At 43.0% G+C, this 22,280-nt stretch overlaps 1 long non-coding RNA gene across 1 annotated transcript; it reads left to right on the top strand.

The window, feature by feature from the left end:
• Positions 1-10,108: 10,108 nt before the first annotated feature.
• LOC130143114 (uncharacterized) lies at positions 10,109-21,605 on the top strand. The gene is made up of 3 exons (XR_008819643.1): positions 10,109-11,695; positions 15,101-15,300; positions 15,717-21,605. It is a non-coding gene; the product is annotated as an uncharacterized LOC130143114 (long non-coding RNA).
• The last annotated feature ends 675 nt before the right edge of the window (positions 21,606-22,280 follow it).

Here is a 22,280-nt window from a genome sequence, read left to right as displayed (position 1 = left end):
GTGAGACACCCTTGAACTCTTTTGAAATAATCAGCCTTTCCTACAGCCTTGCGCTTCACCTAGGGACTCTGGTCTCCAGGCTGTTTGCAAGCTGCAATTTAACATAAATCCTGCATGGGTCTGCACTTCTAGAGCGAAAAATCAGGCAGGCTTGTCCCAGGGAGGCTGTGTGCTATGTGAAGGGAGTAGCAGAGGGCTCCAGGTGGCCTTGCTGGGGGTCTCCCAGGACCTTCCCTCCTTTCTTGGGAGGTGTGGACCCAGCTAACCTGTGTGAGCTGGTGGTGATTGTGATGGTGCTGGCAAGTTTCCCACTGTCCTGGAGGCTGTGGGTACTTGAAGCCACCCCTTGTGCCTTGCTGGACATTTGTCACCTCAGCACCCATGCATGTCACAATCCTCAGAAGGCCCAGCACAGGGAGAGGTGGGGCTGGGAAGGAGAAAGGTGGGACACAACTCTGTGCCACCAGAGATGTGGTGGTCCAAACCCCTTGGGGGCAGGGGGCGGAGCCAGGGGGAGGGTATTAGACCTTCAGCTCACTGTGGGACAAATAAACAAATGCCTCGCCCTCTTCACCTTACATAAGCATCACACACTGGAAATGCCATCCATGCTGGGGCATGTACTCCAAAGGAAAGGGACATTTATCCCTATAAGTAGTAAATGCAGCCAGTCTTTGCTCCTCCTTCCTTGACAAGCTGATCTGCCAACAGTGTGCTCATGCCTTGGCTGAAGGATGTGCCCACACATCTTTGGAGGTCACTAGGAAACCAATAACTCCAAAAGGTGGGGTGGGGTGGGAAGGGGGAGAGACACAAAGCACATCACCTGTGAAAAAACTTTGAGAAACACCATTTTCCACTCAGGCTAAACAACTTAAAGTAACTGGAAATTGGATCTGGGATGTTCTTGGCCAGCAATAAGGCCCAGCTTGCACCCTAGCAGTTTTGCCATGTTTGTAAGCGACAATGTGATAGCACACTGTCAAAAAAAGCATTTCATCTTTGTGGACCATGTAAAATTAAATTAATGTGGCTTCATTGGTTGATTTATTTATTTTCCTTGAGCTGTGCTTAGCAACATGGAACCAAGCCTTATTTCAGAATTATTTTATTCTCACCACGAATTAACAGGCAATGTACTTTCCAGTCTTACTGTTGGTTACAGTAAGCCCACAGCAAGTGGGGTGAGCTTGGCCAAGCTCTTCCCATTCCAGGAGGAAAACCTTGCAGATACTGCTGCATGATCACTGCCTTTGCACTTCTGTACAGCCTTCAGCCTTCCCACTGGGCTAACCATAATTCGTCACCAATTCCACTGCCCCCCAGAGAAGGTCATTTGCCCCTTGGCAGGTCTTATGCAAAGGTCACTGGACAGCTGTCAGCCTTGAGAGGCTTCTGCAGACTGGGGTGGTCCAGATGAGAGTGAAATGGCAAAAATGTGCCCGGTGCCACCTCCTGTCACCGCTGGGGAACACAGCCAGGCCAACCCCACCAGGGTGACTGCAGCATCACAGCCATGCAGCACACCGGTGCTGCAGCACCACTTGCCGCTGGTGAGGCAGGGGCAGAGACTGACAATGCCAATGTAAACCTCAGACAAACGATTGGTAGCAGTGCTGTTTCTGCCTTTTAGACAAGTGCCGATCACCCCTTTGAGTTATTTCCTCTTCCCTTGTTGCAAGCAGCCTGTTTTGGGGCTCTCCCAGCAGGAATGCCAGTCTCCCTACCTGTGCAAGGAAAGCAGGGAAGAAATGAGACACTAGGTGTCATCACAGGAATGATGACGTGCAGGGCAGATGTGCATGTTGGTGGGGATTTTTCTTATATTCTGTTAAGGTGTCTCTTTTCTGTGGCAGGATGTATTTTTGGAACTGAACTTTTTTTCCCCTTTTAGTTAAAGCCTATGACTTTTTTTTAAAATGGAAAAATATTTACCTAGCTTTCGGTGATTAGGTGAAGCTTGAAAGACCCAGAAAGAAGGCTACTCTCTCTTAGAGAGAGTAGCCACGTGCCCATAAATTTCAAGGTCAGGAGTTCACCTCTTGGGGAGTTTTTGCCTCTAACTTCAAAAAAGCACTTCAGAATGGTTCTGTGATGCCAACAGCTTATTTGTTTCTGCTCCTCACAGTCTGCATATGACAATAAATAAACCAAAAGGTCACTTCCCTTAAAGCTTTCAGGGCAATGCTCCCCAGTCATAAAATCAACAAAGCTGTAAATAAAAAAAGCTCAAACCAACCAAGGCTCCAGAACTGCAGAGACTGCCAGGAAAGGTGGGTCATGCACCTGTGGATCTGGATGGCCTGAATGGGTGGTCTTATCTAACCTCCATCTGCCCCAAAGGGCAAAGCCCCCTCTCTAGCTGTGCACTCACAGGTAGAGTGAGCATGCAATAAGCTCACCAGAGGTTATCAATGTTTAACAAACAAAAAACACTATGTTATTTCCATCCTTGTGTGCACGAATACTCAGAAGCATGTACGGTCAGGGATTCTTGTTAACCAACATGCCTTATTAAGTAAAAGGCAAATGACCAGATTGCTGTTCTTTTGAAATTTCCTGCCTTCCTTACATTGTTCTTTCTCTAGCACATCTCTGTTCCTGTTGTCATCCACAGATTTTATTAACAGCAATGTTTCTGTACTTTCAGCTCCCTGATAAAATCATGAAAAGCCATTGGGCCTAGCACCCCCACAGACACCTCTAAGGAAAAGCATCTCCTGTGATCTGTCAGTTTGCCGTCACTAAATGCATTTAACCTTGAGGACAGGGCTTTAAAAAGCTGCTCTCTAGAATGATAGCACGCGACTGACAGATCACACAGCAAAATTGTTTTAATATGTTCCAGATGTATTGTGTCAGTGACGTTAGTACAGAGATTAATCTGAATCACTGTGCCTATGGTCTCCACTCTTCAATTCTCTCATGACTATATGCCAGAATTTTTCTTCTTTCAACTGCAAGGCTTTTGACAAAGTCAGACCAAGGGAGTACACAATTTGTTCCCAAGTAACTAGTTAAATATCTGAAGCTGTTTCCAGCCTTTTATGAGCTCAGTTTAAAATTACATTTAGGGAGTTTTGTAGCATCTTCAATAATACAGATGCTGAAGAAATATAAAAGGATCATTAGGGGAAAAAAGAGAGAGGGGAAAAAAGAAGGGGGGAGGGGGGGGGAAATAGCAGTATCCTACTGAAATAATATAAACAACATATATAAGCAGACATGCACACATACTATTCCCCTGTTCCTGAAGCAAATGCACCATTAACAAGAAATTCTCAGATTATGAAAGGATATGCTAAGTTGCTTAAATCTTCAGTTGTAGGGAAGTGATTTATTATGTATCAGTAAGATGCTTAGCTGCAAAACAGAGACCAGAATTCGCTCTTCTGTTTAAATACTTACATAAATCTGCATGAAAGTTGGAAGACAGCTTTGATACCATCTTCATGGAATCAGAATTATTTATTTAAGGAAAAACAGTATTTTGAATAGACTAAAAGGGACAAACAAAGAAGTTGGGGCAACCGTAATACTGAAGCAATCCAAACTAGCTCTGCAGAATAGCGGAAATCCAAGAGAAAAGATTAATGTTGGAAAATCTTTTGTAGGCAAGAAGAATATTAAGTGCTGCTGTTATGAATAAATGAATTCTAAATTATTCTTTGTCTGCTAGATTTTACGAACTATTACCATAATCACATAAACCTCCTTTTTCACATAAAGCTATGTATAGCATAAGATTTCACTTTCAGTGTCATGATCAGAGAAACTGTTTGAATGAAGACATTAAAGCAGTGAGGGTCCAATTACTGTATGAAACACTCTAAATCTGTCGAAACGAGCTGCTGGGATTACTGCTAGACCCAGAAAACCCAAAACGATGGAGGATGAAGATGAATCAAAACTCAGATGTGGAGCTGTACCTATTCCACAAGCCCCCCAGTTTGATTGCAGAGCATGTCCTCTTGCAACCAAATTGTCCCTTTCCTGGTCTCTGAGTAGATGAAGAACCAAGTTTGATTTAAAATAAGAGTCAAGTAGGAGAATGTAATACATAGCAGAAGTTTGAAAGGCAGTGACTTCAGCTGTCTTGCTGAACAAATATAATCTTTCTGATGCAGATGTATAGGGGAAGGTGAGAAAAGAGAGCACCATGTTGGTGCTTGGACTTGAAAGGGTTTTACAGAAAAGCTGAAAGAACAAGATTCTTGAACTGAAAAAAATGTGAAGATGCTTGTCAGAAATTAACACAAAACTAAAGACTCCAGACATGCAGTTGTTCTGTGTAAAAGTATTTTGTAGGATTTCTTTTTAATACCTTCAGTTCTTCAGTGCACCTTTTGTTTATGTCAGGCATACACACACATACACAATCAGGAAACCTCTTATGGACATGTAGATCAAACTTATTCAAAGGATTAAATTAGGGCAAGTTCAATAATCCTGCACTGAAGTGATCTTTATGCGTCAGTCTAGCCCACCTGAACTCAAGGGTCTCCTCCTTTACTTGAAAACTGATATGTGGAAAACTATGTTTCTGTATTGTCCTGGTGTCTCTGGTGAGCCATAAACCCCACAGTGAGCCCACAGAAAAAAAATAAAGAAATAATGTACCCTTAACACTGTGCTGAACCACTGACTTTACTGAGCATATTCCTCTAGCAAAAATGAATAAGTACAGAAAAACAGATTTCCTCTCTGTCTGTGGAAATCACCTGCTTCTCATTTCAGATACCGAACGCAGGAAGAGTTTATGATTTCTCTTTTCACCTGTGGTCAATCTGAATCTTCTTTAGGGGGACACCCATGGAACAGTCCTTCTCATGGGAATTTGTCTATGGTGTGTGATGCTCTGCAGTCATTGCAATGGGAGACGCCTGGTCCTGTCTGAGCCAGGTACTGGTGTGAGAGGAGCCAAGGTGTCCCACAGCAGTGGCAGGATGGATGACAGAGGGCAGGCATGAAAACCCACCGCACTGATGCCCGGGAAACATGTGGGAAAATACCTGCCACACAAAGAGTTGGCGCAGGTTGCCACTGTGGCTGCTGACCCCAGCATCCCTTGGCTGTCCCAAGGAGGTAAACTGAGCCTGAAAGCTGAGCTGTGCCGAGCAGCCTTGCAGGGGGGAAGAGTGATTACAGTGAGCACGAAGCAGCATAGGACTGCATTTTTTTCTATGCTTCACATCTATTATTATCTCCCCAACAGAAACCCCACATACTCTCTGCTATCTTTATGTGTTTAAAGGGGGCTGAGGCAGAAATGAAACAATAACTAGTTTTCACTACCCTCCTTCAAATTGTGAGTACTTAAAACATTTTTCATTTACTCTCAGTGCTGCTGCTAGTTAGTCTAGTAGTCATACTGCAGGTGTGGCAGCTCATGGAGGCACTAAGCAAGATCACGGTCAGTGCTTGGTACAGACATATGGTAAATATAACCTGTGTCAGCACTGCCCTTCAGAGCTTCATACAGTTCCTTATATTATACAAATGTCATTATATAGTTTAACTTCAATGTCTTCCTCAAGCTGTGTGTAGGAGGATGTGAAGTGAAAAAAATACATGAACAAATAAACTGAAGGTTAAGCCAGTTCTCTTAGGAAGTTTCAGCCACAGCTTTCTTCTCTCCTTGCATGCCTTTTGGATCAGTGTTGGTTGGAACTGATTTTAGCCAGAGAGCTGAAGAAGTTTTGCTCCTCAAGTACCATTCCCACATGAAGGCTCTGGCACAGCCCTCCCTCTTCACATGTGTCCCTCCTTTGCTTTTCCTTTAGACAGTAAAAACAGTGTGGAATCTTCTGATGTTCTAGATGCACCTCATGACTGTAACCTCTACAAAGAAGTTTGTTGCTTTAGCATTGAGCAGTTTTCCACTTTGTTCACTTCTTTTCATGAAAATTTGTAAGCATGCATTTTCCACAATCGTCAGTTTATTTCAAGAATCAGTCACAGCAAAAAAAAAAAGGGGGCGGGGGGTGGGGGTGGGGTTAAAGATGTTAACCTTAGAGGAAAATCAGATGTTAAGACTAGTCAATGTATTATGATCAGAACACAAAACTTAATTTTAGGGATACTACAGTTGCATTTTAAAGCTATTGTTTGTTATAGGAATATTGACAGTATAACCATCCTCTTTCAAATTAATTCATCTAGGAAAAATATGTGTTCACGTTGGCCAGAAGTCCTGCTTTCCTATTACAATGGAGTTTCTTGGCATAAGTGAGAGCAGACATTGGCCCATGGCATTGAAAATGCTGGAGTACTAAGCAGGTGTGCCACTTTGCTAAACCTCTCCCAAGACTTAAGAAAAAAGCCTTAGATAAATGCTTTTACAACACTCTAGCTAACTCATTAGGAAATACGGCATTTAATGATTGCATTAATGAAAGTTATTACTAAAATATTGAAAAGGTCATATTCATACATATCACTTCTATATGATAATGTGGATCACATCCAGTGCCAGTGTAACATCTACTGATTCCACTGAAGCTATGTTAGAAACTAATGTTGCTCCTGAAGTCTGTTTTCCTATTCCATATTAACTACATTATATTATCTCCCTCCATAGGCAAAATTGCATTTACCTCAAACTTGTCTTGATGCAATTATCTAGGAATAAATGATCTCGTTTTGTCTTGTTTCAACAAGTTGATCCATTTGCACACCGTTCCAACAACATCCTTCTGCCTGCAGCAGTCATTTGGCAGTTCCTCAACTCTGATCTAGAAGTTCATCTGAAAAGGTACAGATTATTTGTGTGTACATACTGTACAGAGTTGTTGCTGATGATTTTTTTGCACAGCACGTCAAAGCATTCTGTAGCAGGGGGACATACAAGAAATATTAAGTTAAAGCATTTTCTAGAGCTAATATACTTCCATACAAAAAGCAAGTGTATTATATGCTTTTAAATATACATATATATATATATATATGTCAGAGATTAAATTTTAGATGCTTGTAAGAAACACGCCTCTAGATATCTACTGTAACAAGCTCCAAAACTGCTTTGATCCTTATAGAAAGGTGTTTGCAATCCATCAGTTGTGTGCTGTCATTCAGACCAACAGAAGTCTCAGATGCTGGCATGCATCAAATACAAATAGGACAAGCAGACTTCCTCATCATTTATCACTTAACACCTTTGTGAAAAAATTCAATGAGCTTCTTGAGATATTCTCATTTATACCATAGCTGATGTTGGCCCATTATTTTTCTATGACAGCTCAACTTTTCTGTCCTTTTCTGACCAGGTGCACAGACCTGTTTCAACTAGAGTTCTATTTCAAGCATTTAAAAATGAGTTTCAAACAAAAGAAGAAAAAATACTAACAACTAATTATCAACATTATTTCTATGCCTTATTCTATCAAAAAGCTATCTTCTTCATTATCTGTCCATAAAGACCATGGCTTAACTGATATTTAAAAACACATATTTTACCTTATTTGCTGACATACTAAGCCATACAATGGCCAGTTTCACAAGCTGCATTCTTAGTATTACACTGTCTTTGCCCTATATCTTCTCTTCTACCTTGCCTTCCACCAAAGAAATCACATATGCAACGTACCCCAGCTAAAAGCACTGAACACAACCAGACTTAAACAACACAAGAGGATTTACATTTTGTTTTAGGGCTTCCTGCTTGATTGCTTAGTTTTCCTGCATCCTGTTTAGTAAATAGAATTGCTGTGTTTACCGCAGGTTGTAAAGTGCAAGAGTAAGGGTGGTCTGGGACACCAGACTTCTAAAGCTACAGACCTGTTCCTACTCTGGTCTATCAATGAAAAAATTAAAATAGAGGTTACATTTTTGTCACTACTTAAGGAAATTGACAACCTATTTGAAGTCCCACTGCAGCTTGCAAAGGAAGAGCTAACATGCAGATACACACTTCTGTTGCCTTTCAGAGTGGCTAGTGCTGACAAGACAACAGTTTCAGTTTTGACTGATTTAACACCTTCCAGGCATATCAAAAGCAGAGATTAATTTGGTGGATGTGTCAGACACAGCCCTGCACCTTGCCTCAGGGCAGAGTGTGCTCCTTAGAAAGCATCATAGGGAGCCAAGAAACCAATTGGATCTTCTTATTTTTCCAGTGATGATCTGACAGGTGTTCTCTAAATCTACACTGTCTAGCACCAGCTCAGACACACAGCAAATCTAGGAATGGCAAAAGAAAGGTAATGTCTATCTACACCCTTGTGTGCTTACTTGAATCCATCTACTCCTGCTCACCAAGTATTTCAGTGGCTAGCTCCCAAGAGTTGAGCTGTCTTTTTCCTGCATGTTCACAGCATCTTGAAAATGCAGATCAGATCCAAGTTAGGATCTTTGGGTACTGCTGCAATAGCAATCATATCCTAGCAGTCAGGGACTCACCTAGCTAGACCAGGACCTGGCACCAGCACTCTGTATTACTCTAACCTGGATGGAGGCTAGCAAGAACATTTATCTAGTACTAGATATTGCTGCTCCATGGCACAGACAAATCCCACTCCACCTGGCATTTCTGATACATCAGTGCTGGGTGCTGACACAGTCCAGTGGGATTCCTGTTTTCCTGTTCTTTCTGTGCTTCAGTGGTCTTGCAGCCGGCTGAGAAATGACAGCCACTCACTCTGTCCTCATAGTGTGAAATGAACGGTGGAACTCACCACCATGAGATGCTTTCTGTAACAGAAATATAAAGAAGTTCAAAAAGCAATTGGCAAAAGCCAGGGAGGGGAGGTCTTTAAAAGGGCCACTAAAGACAGAGAGGCAACAACCTCCAGCATGGCAAGTCTCTGAACCTGACTGGTAGCCAGGAAGTTTTATACTGGAGGATGCTCTAGGAGCACATACTTGTTCTGGTCTAAGCACATGCCACAGACAGGGCATGTAGGTGGATGAACTTTTCTTCAGATCTTATATGGTTGTTTTCATACTGACAGTCAATCTAGTTTTCATGCTTTCTAGACCTAGGGAAACATTTTAGGAGAAAACTGAAAGAGCCAAAGCCCAACTAGAACTTAATCTGTCTGCTGCCATAAAGGACAATAAAAAAATGTTTCTATAAATACATTAGCAACAAACGGAGGGCCAAGGAGAATCTCCATCCTTTATTGGATGCAAGGGGAAACATGCTGACAAAGGATGAGAAAAAGGCTGAGGAACTGAGGAACTTCATGCCTTCTTTGCCTCAGTCTTTAATAGTAAGAGCAGTTGCTCTCCAGGTACACAGGCCCTTAGCTGGAAGACAGGGACAAGGAGCAGAATGAAATCCCCATAATCCAAGGGGAAATGGTCAGTGACCTGCTACAGCACTTAGACATGCACGAGTCTATGGAGCTGGATGGTATCCTCCCAGGGGCACTGAGGGAGCTGGCAGAAGGGCTCATCCAGCCACTTTTAATCATTTATGAGCAGTCCTGGCTAACTGGGGAGGTCCCTGTTGCATGGAAATTAGCAAATGTGACACCCATCTATATGAAGGGCCAGAAGGAGAATCTGGGGAAATAGAGGCCTGTTGTCACCTTGTACTGTTTGCTTCAGTATAATGGATAGCTAACATCAAAGAGTAGTTGTGCGACACTATATTGTTAAGGGAAAGTTTATCAATAATTCCAAGAAGGAGCTAAAACAAAAGATCTTGCAAAGCCAGATCTGAAACCAAACTTACCAAAAGAAGTTGAACTGTGGTCAAGACAAGTCTGTATAGGGAAAGGTAATTAAAGTTCAATTCTCAGTCAGCTATAACTAGAGGGTCCAACTACTGTTTGAGACACCCAGAAGTATTCTAAAATATCTGTAAGGAGCACGTGCAATGCTTAATTAATATAGTACCACCTATTGAATGAGTACGTATGATTTTTCTGAGAAATGTAATGCATAAACATATGTATGATCTATATAATCTTGCCTGAATGTAACATATGGCATGCACATTAGCTGGCATAATCCCTTGTGCATCCAGCGCTGCAATAAGGGAATGTCTGCTTCTTAATGCTACATTGGTGTTAAGGAGTTTTCTTAGTCCCAATTTCAGCGACATTGTCAGTCTGGACTTGGTGCCAGGGAAAGTTATGGAGCAAAGTCTTGAGTACCATCACATGGCATGTAGAATACAACAACCAGCATGGGTTTATGAAAGGCAGGTCCTGCCTGACAAATCTGAACCCCTTCTATGACAAGTTGACTCGGGGGATGAGGGAAAAGCTGTGAATGTTGTCTACTTAGACTTCGGTAAAGCCTTTGACACCTTTTTCCACATCATTCTCCTGAGAAACTGGCTGCCCATGGCTTGGACTTGGTGTAAAAGGGTGTATTTTACACTGAGTTAAAAGCTGGCTGGAGGGCCGAGCCTGAAGAGTGGTGGTGAATGGAGTTACATACAGATGGTGGCCGGGCACAAGTTCCCCAGGGCTCAGTATTGGGGCCAGTCCTGTTTAATATCTGTATCAATGATCTGGACAAGGGGTTTGAGTGCATCCTTGGTAAATTTGCAGATGACACCAAGTTGCAGGGTGGGGATGGGTGGCGGTCAATCTGACTGACGGCAGGAGGCTCTGCAGAGGGATCTGGGCAGGCTGGACATATGGGCCCAGGGCAATTGTATGAGGTTCAACAAGGCTCAGTGCTGGGTCCTGCCCTTGGGTCACAACAACCCACGCAATGCTACAGGCTCGGGGAACAGTGGCTGGAAAGTGCCTGGTGGGAAAGGACCTGGGGGTGCTGGTCGACACCCAGCTGAACATGAGCCAGCAGTGTGCCCAGGGGGCCAAGAAGCCCAACAGCATCCTGGCTTGTATCCAAAACAGTGTGGCCAGCAGGACTGGGGAAGTGATTTTCCTCCCATACTCAGCACTGGTGAGGCTGCACCTCAAATTCTGTGTTTAGTTTTGGGCCACTCACTACAAGAAAGACATTGAGATGCTGGAACGTGTCCAGAGAAGAGCAACGAAGCTGGTGAAGGGTCTAGAGAACAAGTCTGTGAGAAGCAGCTGAGGGAACTGGGGTTGTTTAGTCTGGAGAGGAGGAGGCTCAGGGGGGACCTTACTGCTCTCTGCAGCTGCCTGACAGGAGGCTGTGGGCAGGTGGGGGTCTGTCTCTTCTCCCAGATAACAGGTGATGGGGCAAGAGGAAATGACCTCAAGTTGCACCAGGGGAGGTTTAGGTTGGATATTAGGAAAAATTTCTTCACTAAAGGTTTTGTCAAGCACTGGAACAGGCTGCCCAGAGAAGTGGTTGAGTCACCACCCCTGGAGGTATTTAAAAGATGTGGAGATGTGGTGCTTAGGGACATGGTTTAGTGGTAGACTTGGAAGTGCTAGGTTAACAGTTTGACTCAATGATCTTAAAGGTCTTTTCCAACCTAAATAATTCTATGATTCTATGATTCTCTTAACCTATTATATTTTCCCTTAGTTCTCATTCTTCCACTTTTGGCCTATAGTGCTTCTCCTAGAAAATGGAAAAATCTGCTTTGGTTGGAGATTCTTCTAAAACAAATAAACCAACAAACTGCCAGCGCACCACAAAATACTGTCTTTTTTTATGCTGGGAAGGTTGCAAAAACCATGTGTGCTGTGGATGGAAGCCAGAGAAGTTCACACTTGCAAATACACTGAAGATGATTACCAGAGTCTTGGACACCAGAAACTGAGAGGACAGTTCATCAGTTCACGAAAAGCAGGAGAGTGTAAGTGCTCATTTTTCACTGTTTTACAGCTTGTAAAATAACTTACATTTGACTTAAGCAAGAGCATCAGAACTGCCTCAGAAGACCTGACACCTGTTTTGCACACTCTGCATTACTCAAGTGGTGCAAGCGATGGAGGCAGAGAATTGGGGCTACACATGTGCCTCCAACACATTTGAACTTCCCAAGGGCAATTAACTGAGTTCACTGTACCTGCAAGTCAGGCAGTGCAGACTTTGTCACACGCAGTGGCCTGGGAGAAGTACTGAGGCCACTGGGCTGGGCTGCTGTCACTTTACTGATGACAGTACCAGGTTATTGCTTCTCTGGGTGTGGTGCCTAACCCATTTGCACAGCTCAGTTTAAAAGTACACATCCCATAAAACCAGGAGGAAGGATAAGGGGGGCAGGGCCAGCTTTCAGTCACATCTGAAACCCACTGAACAAAACAGAACACCTCTTCTGGCTAAGAACATTTTGTTTTCAAACTGAGCATTCTTGCACTTTTTCCCTGACCAATCCACATGGGACTGTTTTGTGGAATGGGGATAATTTATGGCACAATATTTATGGTATGATTTTCTGAAAAAAAATAGGTATGCAGCAGTCAGTAGCAGTTACCAGTTTAAAATTCTGTAGCAATATAGCTCTACCCTGGCAAGGCTAGGAAAGGCCATGGTGGGAAAGCATGCAAAAGTGAAAAGATAAAGTGGCATTGAAACAAACAACGGTAGTCTTCACACTAATGATGCTCCTGAGCTTGTGGGCTCCTCACCATCTCATGTTGTTCCATGCAAAAACACTCTGCTTCCTTCGTGCTTCTTCTCTTGGGTCAGATCCCTAGCAGGTGTTCATCAGTTTCTCAGCAGTTTGGTCACCCATCTCCACCAGTTGACACCAGCTGAGGCTTTACTCGCCTGAAGGCACAGCAACACTCCCAAAATGTGTCAGAAGCCTTAAGCCCCGCTGTTTTCCCTCTTCCGTCCTTCCCGGCAGCAAAGCTAGGAGCCAGCAGTCTGTCAGGAAAGTGTGTGTCAGTTTTTAAAAGCATGACTCTAAAGCTAAGGGAAAACTCCCCATTATCTCTTCCCTTTCTCATCCTGGCACAGAGGCACCTTGCTGCCCCATGGGGGGAGAAGGCTCACAGGACACAAGCTCCAGCCCCAGCAGGACGTTTCCACCCATCCAGCGAAGAGCAACAGTCCCACTGCTGTCAGGGCAAAGCCAATGCACAGTATTTTATGCCACTATTTTTGTACTGAGATCAAATGGCTTGGTATCTGGGACATCTGCCAGAAGCAAGACACCCTTTGTGGGAGTCTACACAGCTCAGCTGGCCTCATGCCACCGGCTGCTGAAGCCACAGCCTAGGACTGCTTTTCAGGTTTGGTTAAAGGGAGGAAAAAAAAAAAAAAAAAAAAAAAAAAAGAAGCTTGCTTCAAACTGATACCATCATGCTTGCTGTTACCATGTTATGTACGCCTTGTACAAAACCCAAGAGCCTATGACATCCGCCCCTCATGCCTGCCCGCTTCCCCAGATCCTATTTCTGAGCGAGGAGCCAGAGTGAACGCATGGCTGTGGCAGGACCTCACCACCTGCCATCTCTAATTATAGGGGAGTCCTGGTCTGTATTAACAGAAAAACACACACCCCACGCACACACATTCACACTCACTCTCATTGAATACAACCGTTCAGCCTCTAATTTCAGGCACTGGTTCCCTCATGGCAACAAGATATAAATATAGAATTTGATGGTCCCAAAGTCTCTTTTTTTTTCCACCCTTTCACTTTACCCCTTGTATTATTTCCACAGCTGATTTTTAAGGTCAATTTTGTGATATGAAATCCAATACTTAGGGCCATCTGCTGTCTTAAACCCTGGTACCCATACTGTTAAACCAGTATCTATCAGCATCAATGGGTGTTCCAGGCACAAAGGGTAGGTGGTCAAGTAGTAGAAGGTATTTTAGGCTGTCCCACTCTTCCTTTTCTGAGAGAAGAAAAACCTTCTCACTGACTGATCACTCTTCTGCTTGCAGAAGAGTCACTTGTACCTGCAGCAACATAAAACACGCAGATGTTTTATATTCAGAAGAGTTTTGTTTAAAGCTATGAGAAGGTAGACCGGGGTCAAGATTTATAAGTCTTCCTGAGGCCTTCTTGCCTTGTCTGTGACAAATATTCAATACAAAGTTAGGGGACTACCTGTGTAAGAGCCGCAGCACACAGCCCTGGTCTGTAAAGCTTACTTACCCATGGACATATTCCTATATATGTATGCACGCAGGCATTAAAAAGAGAATAACCTTCAAATTCTACTCTGGAGGGTTTGCAAAGGCATCTTAATGTGTCCACTCAAAATATTTTTTTTGGAGAATGGGTCTTACATTTTTAACATCACAGGGGAATGCAGTGGTCCCTTTGGTTTCATGACCCAACAGAAGCTTTGTTTCAAGCAACATGATTGAAGGGCAGAGTGAAATGTATGGTTTACATACTGTGGAAAGAAACACTCTTCCATCTTTTCCCTTGCTCATCTGCCAAATGGAGATTTGCATAGTTTGCAAACCAGCTAGGCTGAGGGATGAAGACCACCCATATGATCCGATAGTTAATACCCTCCCTGTGATTTAACCTGTACACTTTGTGGTTGAGGAGATGGCTCACTGGCCTCTCAGTGGCCTCTGAGGACCATAAGCTCAAGCATTCCACATCTTTCTTTAGCAGAACATTAGCATGAGATTGGTTTGTTCCTTGCCGAACTCCAAATCCAAAACTGCCTTCTTTGTTCCAAACTACGGTTTACTGAATTGTGGTTTAACAAGGTCATATGCTATTTCAGATATGTAACAAACAAAATGTAGTTGGAAAATCCAAGAAAATGAAAAATAGCTTATTACACTCAAATACCCAGTAATTATCTATGCAAGTCTGCCATAATACAGGGTTAAGAAAGTAGGAGCGGGCAGGCAAAAACCTCAAGCAAACACAAATCATAGGGAAAGGAGAGAGGAGGATGGCAGGAATCTGGAAGAGAATTCTTGAGACCATCCACTCTTTTTCTTAGGGCAAAATTACTATCTCTGTCATTCCCTACAAATGCTTGTCTTATTAGATGAGATAAGACAAGCATCAAACACCAGCAATGGGAATTCCATGGCCTCTCCAGGCAACCTGTCCCAGTACTTCGCTATTTCTTTTTTTAATGCCTTGCCCTGAGTCTTTCTTCCCTTACTTTGAGTCTGTTTCTTCTTGTTGTATTGACTAGGGACAAGAAAATGACTAGCATTTGTTGAAATTATCCTGTGTTTTGAAGGATGCTTTTTCTTTACAAGTTCATCATAAGTTGTTCTGGCTTACAATTACAGAATTTTTTTAATTTTCTTTTTCTTTTTTTAGGGATAAATTCATTTCCACATGCATCTGCTGGCAAAATGGGCTGCTGCTGAAAGACCACCAGTAACCATAAATCCCTGCGAAGCTGTGGAGATGGGCAGGAATACTGGAATCTTTCCTGAAGCTACTTAATAGTGCCTCTGTTATAGGTATGAATCAGCAAGACCTGGAGACCTGGATCTTCAGTCCTGATACCTAGAAAAGTAGTTTTGATATTTTTACCTGTAAGAATATACACTGAAGTTTTTAGAATTGTTCCCATCTGGCCAGATAGTTCCTTTCAGGCAACAGCAGTCTTATCACTGAGGTAATTTGAGAGCTTTTAATAACTGGGAAGAAATGACTGTATTATCAGAAAGAAACCAGTTCCTACACAGCACAGTTTGCAGAAGTAATGTTTTTGAGAGTGGTGTCCTATTCCCATGGAAGGACATTAGTCAGCGTGGATGGCCAGATTCAGCTTATCCCACATTACCCACACAAACATGTATTTGCAGAAGCCAAAGGGCAGACCCACTGCAGGGAACAAGCTGTTGTAGCTTCACTGACTTCTACTGGGTAGCAGTGATTTCCATAAATCGATAACATCTACATGCTTGGCTCCCTTTTGTCTTTACAGAAATGCTCTCCACTGGCTACACATCAAAGGGAAAGCCAACCCTCCATATGCAGGTTGATCTCAGCTCCTTCTGGATATGTTTGTGAACTTACTATGATTGTGAAAGCTCAGTGTGATTATAAACAATTCAGTACTTGCTAGTAGGTACAGAACAGCCAGAATTTTAGAAATTAAATTAAAAAAAACTATGCTTTACAATCGTGTTAGTTCTGCATTGAAAAGAACATATTTAAGATGGCATAACTGCAGTTTATGTGGGACAGCTATTACAAGTAGATAGTCAGTGTGCCATAAGTTCTCTCACAGGAATGCATTTGATAGGATAGTGGGAAGAACCTTTTCAGACTTCAGTACATTACATAACCAGAAAACAGTAATAATATTTATTAAAAGGTTTGTCATTTGTCTTTCATTGAGATTCTACTGACAAGATCTAAACTATGGCATAAAGATAAAGACTGCAAGCTGGTTTATTTATGTGGAAGAAAAAAAAAATCATACCCAGACATAAACTGATTACAATGGCTTAAATGAAAATAAGTCACATACTAAGCCTCTTCTGAAAAGAAAAATAGTGTTTTCTTCAAGTATCTGCACTGACAAAGCAAACAAAAATACTTCTATCAGCAAGGTAATAATGAGCAAAATTGCAGTATCAGAATTTTCAGATTTTGGTGAGAAAGGGCATGAGAAACTCCAAGTAGATGTGGTCTGTGCACAAACCTGAATGCTTCCTATTTTGTAGGTCAAAATTCTGCCTATGACAAACATTCAGGCTGATGCTGCAGGGCCCAGAGCAGCTAGACACTCTGCTTGCCGAATCTTCCTGACAGAACTTGTCTCATACCACCTAACGCTACTAATGGCATGAAAGTTCCATGGGACAGGACACAATCTGCTACAAACCCCTGATCTATAGAAACATGGAAGCACATGTACAACTTTCGATTCATGATCAGATTCTGTGCAGTGCCAGGTCTGTTCTCTTAAACTACCCATCCTGAGTTTGAGTTTTGCAAGAACTGACTTTTCATCTTTTGATTTTGTAAATGCAACATATCCGTCACCTGCATTGCACAATATTTTCCCTGGATGAAAGGGGAAAAATCAAAGATGTAATAGGCCATTTTTCAGAAGAGTACGTGTCTTCCTTTCTCTTCTCCATGACTTAATGCTATTACTTTTCGAAAGAATAGGGGCACGTATCCAACATCCCACAGCCCTGAGAGACTTTGCTAAGCAAACTGCTCCACTTTATTGTTCTTCAGCATCTCTGCATAGCTGGAGCAGTATGTGGCCTTGAGTCTGTTACTCATCTCCCATCTCTGTGTGTGATCATAGTCATTCCTCATCTGCGTTGAAAGGTACTGTCAGCGCAGCTATGATTTCTTTTTCGTTCCCTGCCTGACAAGCTTACAATGGCAAAAGCTCTAGATGTAAGATCCATTTGGCAAAAATGTCAGAATTGCCAATGCAGCCAAAAGCAACTACTTTACATTAAAAATTCCCCTGTTGTTTTAACAGAGGTCCCTTGGAAATCTGTGCTAGCAAACTCTCCCCAGTAGAGTATAGGCTGGATTTCACCTTCATTTTTCCTTCCTTTCATTACAGGGCCACTGTATGACTAGAATTTCATACACAGAGCTGTGAGGTTCACAGCTACATGGGGCACCCCAGCTCTTCTGCCCACCACCCTGCTGTATGCCCCAGGAACGTGGGGCAGCACATGCCCAGGAGGCTCTGCTCCCTGACCTTGTGCTACCAGAACCCAGACCAGGCTTGGCAGCTGAGGGAAGGAACACCCAGTAAACCTCAGTGGGACTTTCCACCACTGGCAAATCCCTGGAAAGCTCTGCCAGCCTCCCAGTCACTCTTAGCAACAGGCTGTAGCAAGCCAGATGTAGTAGTGTCTTTATTATGTTAATATGCAAGCTTTCATAAATGTGCTATAAGGAGGGAGATACAGTGAAATAACAGGCATGTATTTGGCTCAGAAGGGCTTCTCTGCTACATTCAGCCATTAGTTCCAAAGCCAGCCTAACCTTTGGGAGAGCTGTCACAGCTCTGAGCAGTTACAAAGATAAAGACTTTCTTTACATTGCTTTTTCTTGGTGGTTTTACATAGTACATGCATCCCCAATGATTTTCTGTAACCCTTAGCTCCAATAACCGACTCAGCCAGGATGTCAGCTTGTATCTATCTGCTTTACTAATGAAATCACATCTTTCACCAGCTCAGCAGCTGGTGAGAAAATGGCTTTTGAAATACATCTTCACAAAGGGCAGGTGTAAAGGGTGGCTGAAAGCCACATTAATTTAGAGTTCGTGTAAGTCTATGTGCATAACATCTCTGACAAGAACTATTTATTTATAAACCTGTAAGAGGAATAAAGAATGCAGGCCATTAGTACTGTGCAGTGGAGTTTAAACATAGGGCAAGCAAGTAAGCTTTGAAAAATAGTATCCTTGGTGATCTTCAGATGTAATTTGCTCAGTGGAAACGAGGAACAACCAGTAAGTCTCCTTCCAAGGCAACATCCTCTTTACTCCCTGAAAGTATCAGGACTTCCACCAGAAAACCAGAACAAGGCACTTGCTGCCCTGTGGATGTGCTGTGCTGCTCTCTCTGCCCAGGTCTTAGTCATTACTCTTACTCAAAAGTCACCAAAATGCTCTGTTGCCATGTAATCATAAACTTGAGTGGTCTTGTATCAAATTACCCATAATCTGCTATTGGGGTTATCAGCTATTTTCCAGATGTAATCAGGACTCTCTTTGAAAGTAACGAAATTAATTAGGTTCACCAATAATGTGAGCAGTTTTCTAATTAACCTCCTCTGTAGCATGACAAAACACCGTTCTTGTTCTGTCCCAGTAACTCCTGCCCAATAGAACTTCAGCAGCATCCTGAGCTGGTACACCTGGGGAGAGACATCAAGCACCTTATTATAATTAGTATTTTATGACACTTAAATTGGAAATCTCTGACTAATGGCATTAACTGCCATGAGATAAATGCTATGAAGAACTAGACTTGGCCCAGGGAATATCGTTTACTTCTGCTGAGCAGCAGGGGTAAGGGGAGGCCTTGCTTATAAGAAGCAAAAATCAGAAAAGCAGCCACCTAATTTCTTGTCATTTGTCACTTCACAAAACACACTTGGATGCTGCTCCTTTGTATAAATCAGGAAAAAAACAAACAATGAATGCACAAGTCTGTTTAGGAAAAGCCATCTAACAGTGCCCCAGTGCTGGGTGTAGGTGGCTTGTGACACCGTCTCTCCCTGTTGATCAGGCTCACTCCCAAATGAATCACTGCCTTTTTTTTGATCCAGCCTCTGGTCTGGAAATCCTTACTTAGGTCTCTTCAAGGAGAAGGAGGGGCCCAATACAGGAAGCACAGGCATATCTCCACCTGCTGTGAAGCTGGTTTCAAACATGAAGGATCTGCCAGGTTCCGTCTCTTGGTTTGAAAGTTGAGAGAGGTTAAGAGCCTGGCAGATGCCCGTGTGTGGCTGCTACGCAGCTGCTCCAGGTACACCTGCCATGTCATCTTCATCCAGTCATTGGTACCCAGGCATATGGATCCAGGTTAACATCCTCACACTTTGTATTGCAGGAAAATCTGATGTTACTTTTGTCCTCGCTGGTCTTTACATTCACCCAGCTGTGGCAATGGGATACAGGACTCCTTCCAAGCCCCTTGTAGAATACCTTGCCTACCTTAGGTCCTATACACAAAGCCCTGTAAGTCCTGGTACCCCAGGTACCAACTCTTCTTGGGTTGTGTCAGCTTGCATGTAAGCAAAACCTGGCGTCCACACCATATCCCCACCAGACTGAATTTGCCCAAGCTTAAAGCATCTCCATTCTCTAAGCAGGAGCAGCTCCTAGAGCCTTTGGCTTAATAGGAGCCGAAGTCCCCATGTTAACACGAAAATGAAGGTAGGGAGCTTTCTCCACCACAGGTTATCACCCAAAAGATTTCTAAGCCATGAGTCATTAGCAGTGTAGCTGTAACTATAACTCTGAAATAAAGTAATTTTCTAAATTATTGTGAAAGCAAGTTTCCTCACACACACACCCTTACCTGTAAGGCCAAAGTAAGCCAGCTTTTAAGAAGCACTGTTAATTCTCCACTATAAAGAGAGGTACAATTTTTCAAGCAGGTAATGGCAGTTTGCCCTATGGCTGAATAAAAAAAATGTTACTTGCCTAGTGAACAGCCTTGAAAGAACCAGTGTCTTATAAGTAAAGATGAAAAATACTGTGTGAGATGCAGCTGTTCATTCAAACCCTTATAAAGGTCAATGATATTGTGTAGAGTGTGGCTTCTAATGCAAACTGTAAATAATTCATTGGAATTTATGGGAAGGGACCTTCCAAAGGTCTTGTGTGGTTTTCTCCCCCAGTTAGTAGAGGTCTGGGGGTTACTGGGCTGAGTAAGTTAGGCCCAGCAGCAGCAATACTCCTGAACTAAGCCAGTGATTCTCAGGGATTTTAAGGGTGGAATTATTGGTGCATGACAGTGCATGACCTTTTTGTCTCGGCAAGTCCTTTTGATTTTTAATTTTTTCCCCTTCCTTTTCACTTTGGAGAAAAGTGCTGGAAGTCCTGCCAACAGGCCAGCTGCTTTGTGAGCACACACACAGCACTGACATCCTCCATCCATCCACCTGTTTGCAGCACCAGACAAAGCCAAGCTCTGGCCCTGCTGGTGGTGTGGATGGCCCTGGGGCCATGCTGTGGTTGGTGTGTGGTTACTCCAATTTAGAATTCCTCCTCGCTGTTATTTACAAATACCTTTTTCTCTCTCAGATCTTCCGTTTGTGGCTATACTTGCCCTCCATCACCAATGCTAGAAACTGCGCACCAGTTTTAGTTCTCCTTCCTGCCGTGGTATTTGTAACTGACAGCAATTAACGCCTTTCTGGAGCACGCTTTATTCATATTCCTGTAACTGTAAATACCACCCAGCATGTGTGCTGGGCAGCTCTCACCTCATCATTGCCTTTGGGCCTGTCAGAGTTTGCATTTTGTGGTCAGAGCAGAAACAGAGGGTGAGATTAGCTGTCAGTGTTACCATGGTTAGCTTAAACTCTCCCTGTGGTCGCCATTAAAGCCCCATTCCTAAAACTGGAGGTTCCAACAGGAAAAAGAGGTATATTTTAAAGTCTTTTAATTTCCTCTCCTCTCCAAAGCAATATGGCTTTAAGATCTACCTTTCCCCCCACTTTTTTAACCAAGAGGAGTAATATATATTAGAGATAAGTACACCTGGATTATTTATCTCTGAGACAGTCTTTGCCTTGTGGAGAGACACCTCATTTTTCTTCTGTGCCTCAGTCTCCCCATAACGGCTGTTTAGTTTTCTCAAAAACTTTCATGGGAAGGTGCTCTCTGTGTGTAAAACATTATGGAAAAGGCTCTCCAGTCATGTTCACTGGAGAGTGATCTGAGCAGCCTTATCTGGCAGACAGTGCTGTTGATCTGCCTTGACCTTAGGTACCCTCCTCCAGCTTCGGTCCTAAGCTTGAGCCCTTTTCCTTTCACAGGACACTTTATTTCATATGCATGCTTTATTTCTCAAGTGTTTTTATGAACAAAGTTTCAAGCATACCAAGGGAAAAAATTACATTTTGAAAGCAAAAAAAATTTCCCTCACCCTTTTAAGTCTCCTGCCTTTGAATGTTGCACAGATTTTTGTTTGTTTTGTTTTGTTTCCTTACCAAAAGGATAGCATATAGATATCTCACCCATTTTCAACCTAGTGAAACTTGCCTCCCTGAAAGCCCCTTTTCATCCCAATCTAAAGTCCACCGACTAGACCTACTCAGACAATTTTGTCAGGTTTGTGCCAGATCTTTCCTGAAGGATGACCTGCACATCCCACCTGCCTCTGATCCGACTTGTGTATAGGATGCAAGTCTCTGCAGTGCCTTCCTTCCTCCCTGCCATGTCCTCCTACTCCACCAGTCTCCTTCCCAGCATCTGCCTGGAAAGCAGCTGCCCAGAGCTGGCAGCTCTGTCTGGCTGAGGGCTCAGCCAGGACAACCATCTGCCCAAGCTGTGCCAGCACCTCTGCAGTGGGAGTGCAAGACATGGCTGCGGAGGATAACCCCATTTGCTTGACAAGTATGGTCACTCAGGAGCTGGATACAGTGGAATAAGAAAAAAAAAATAAAACCATATCTTTACTGAAAGTAATGTACAAAGGAGCCCAGCTGGAGGATTACATATGGCAGGTTGGGAGTTGTCAGGAAGAAACAGAGGGAACCTGCAGAGAGTCAGAAGAGTAAGGACTTTTCCATTTGCTGTTACGGGCATCCTCAATGATTTTCCACCTGTGTATGTCTTTATTTCTAAAGCTAGAATTGTGGAAGGAATAATAATAACCTGTTCCTGTTGGTTTGTAACTGTTTAAACTTTATCATTAATGTATGCAGGAGATACGTGAAAACAAGGTGAAAGCATATGCATGTAGTCTCATATAATAAGACTAAAACCATCAGCTTGTCCTCAAAATTTAAATATTTTTTGGTATACCAACACTGCTGAGCTATG

The sequence above is a fragment of the Falco biarmicus genome, chromosome Z, assembly GCF_023638135.1.
Source record: "Falco biarmicus isolate bFalBia1 chromosome Z, bFalBia1.pri, whole genome shotgun sequence".
Lineage (NCBI taxonomy): Eukaryota > Metazoa > Chordata > Aves > Falconiformes > Falconidae > Falco > Falco biarmicus.
This window is presented reverse-complemented; position numbering and strand designations above follow the sequence as displayed.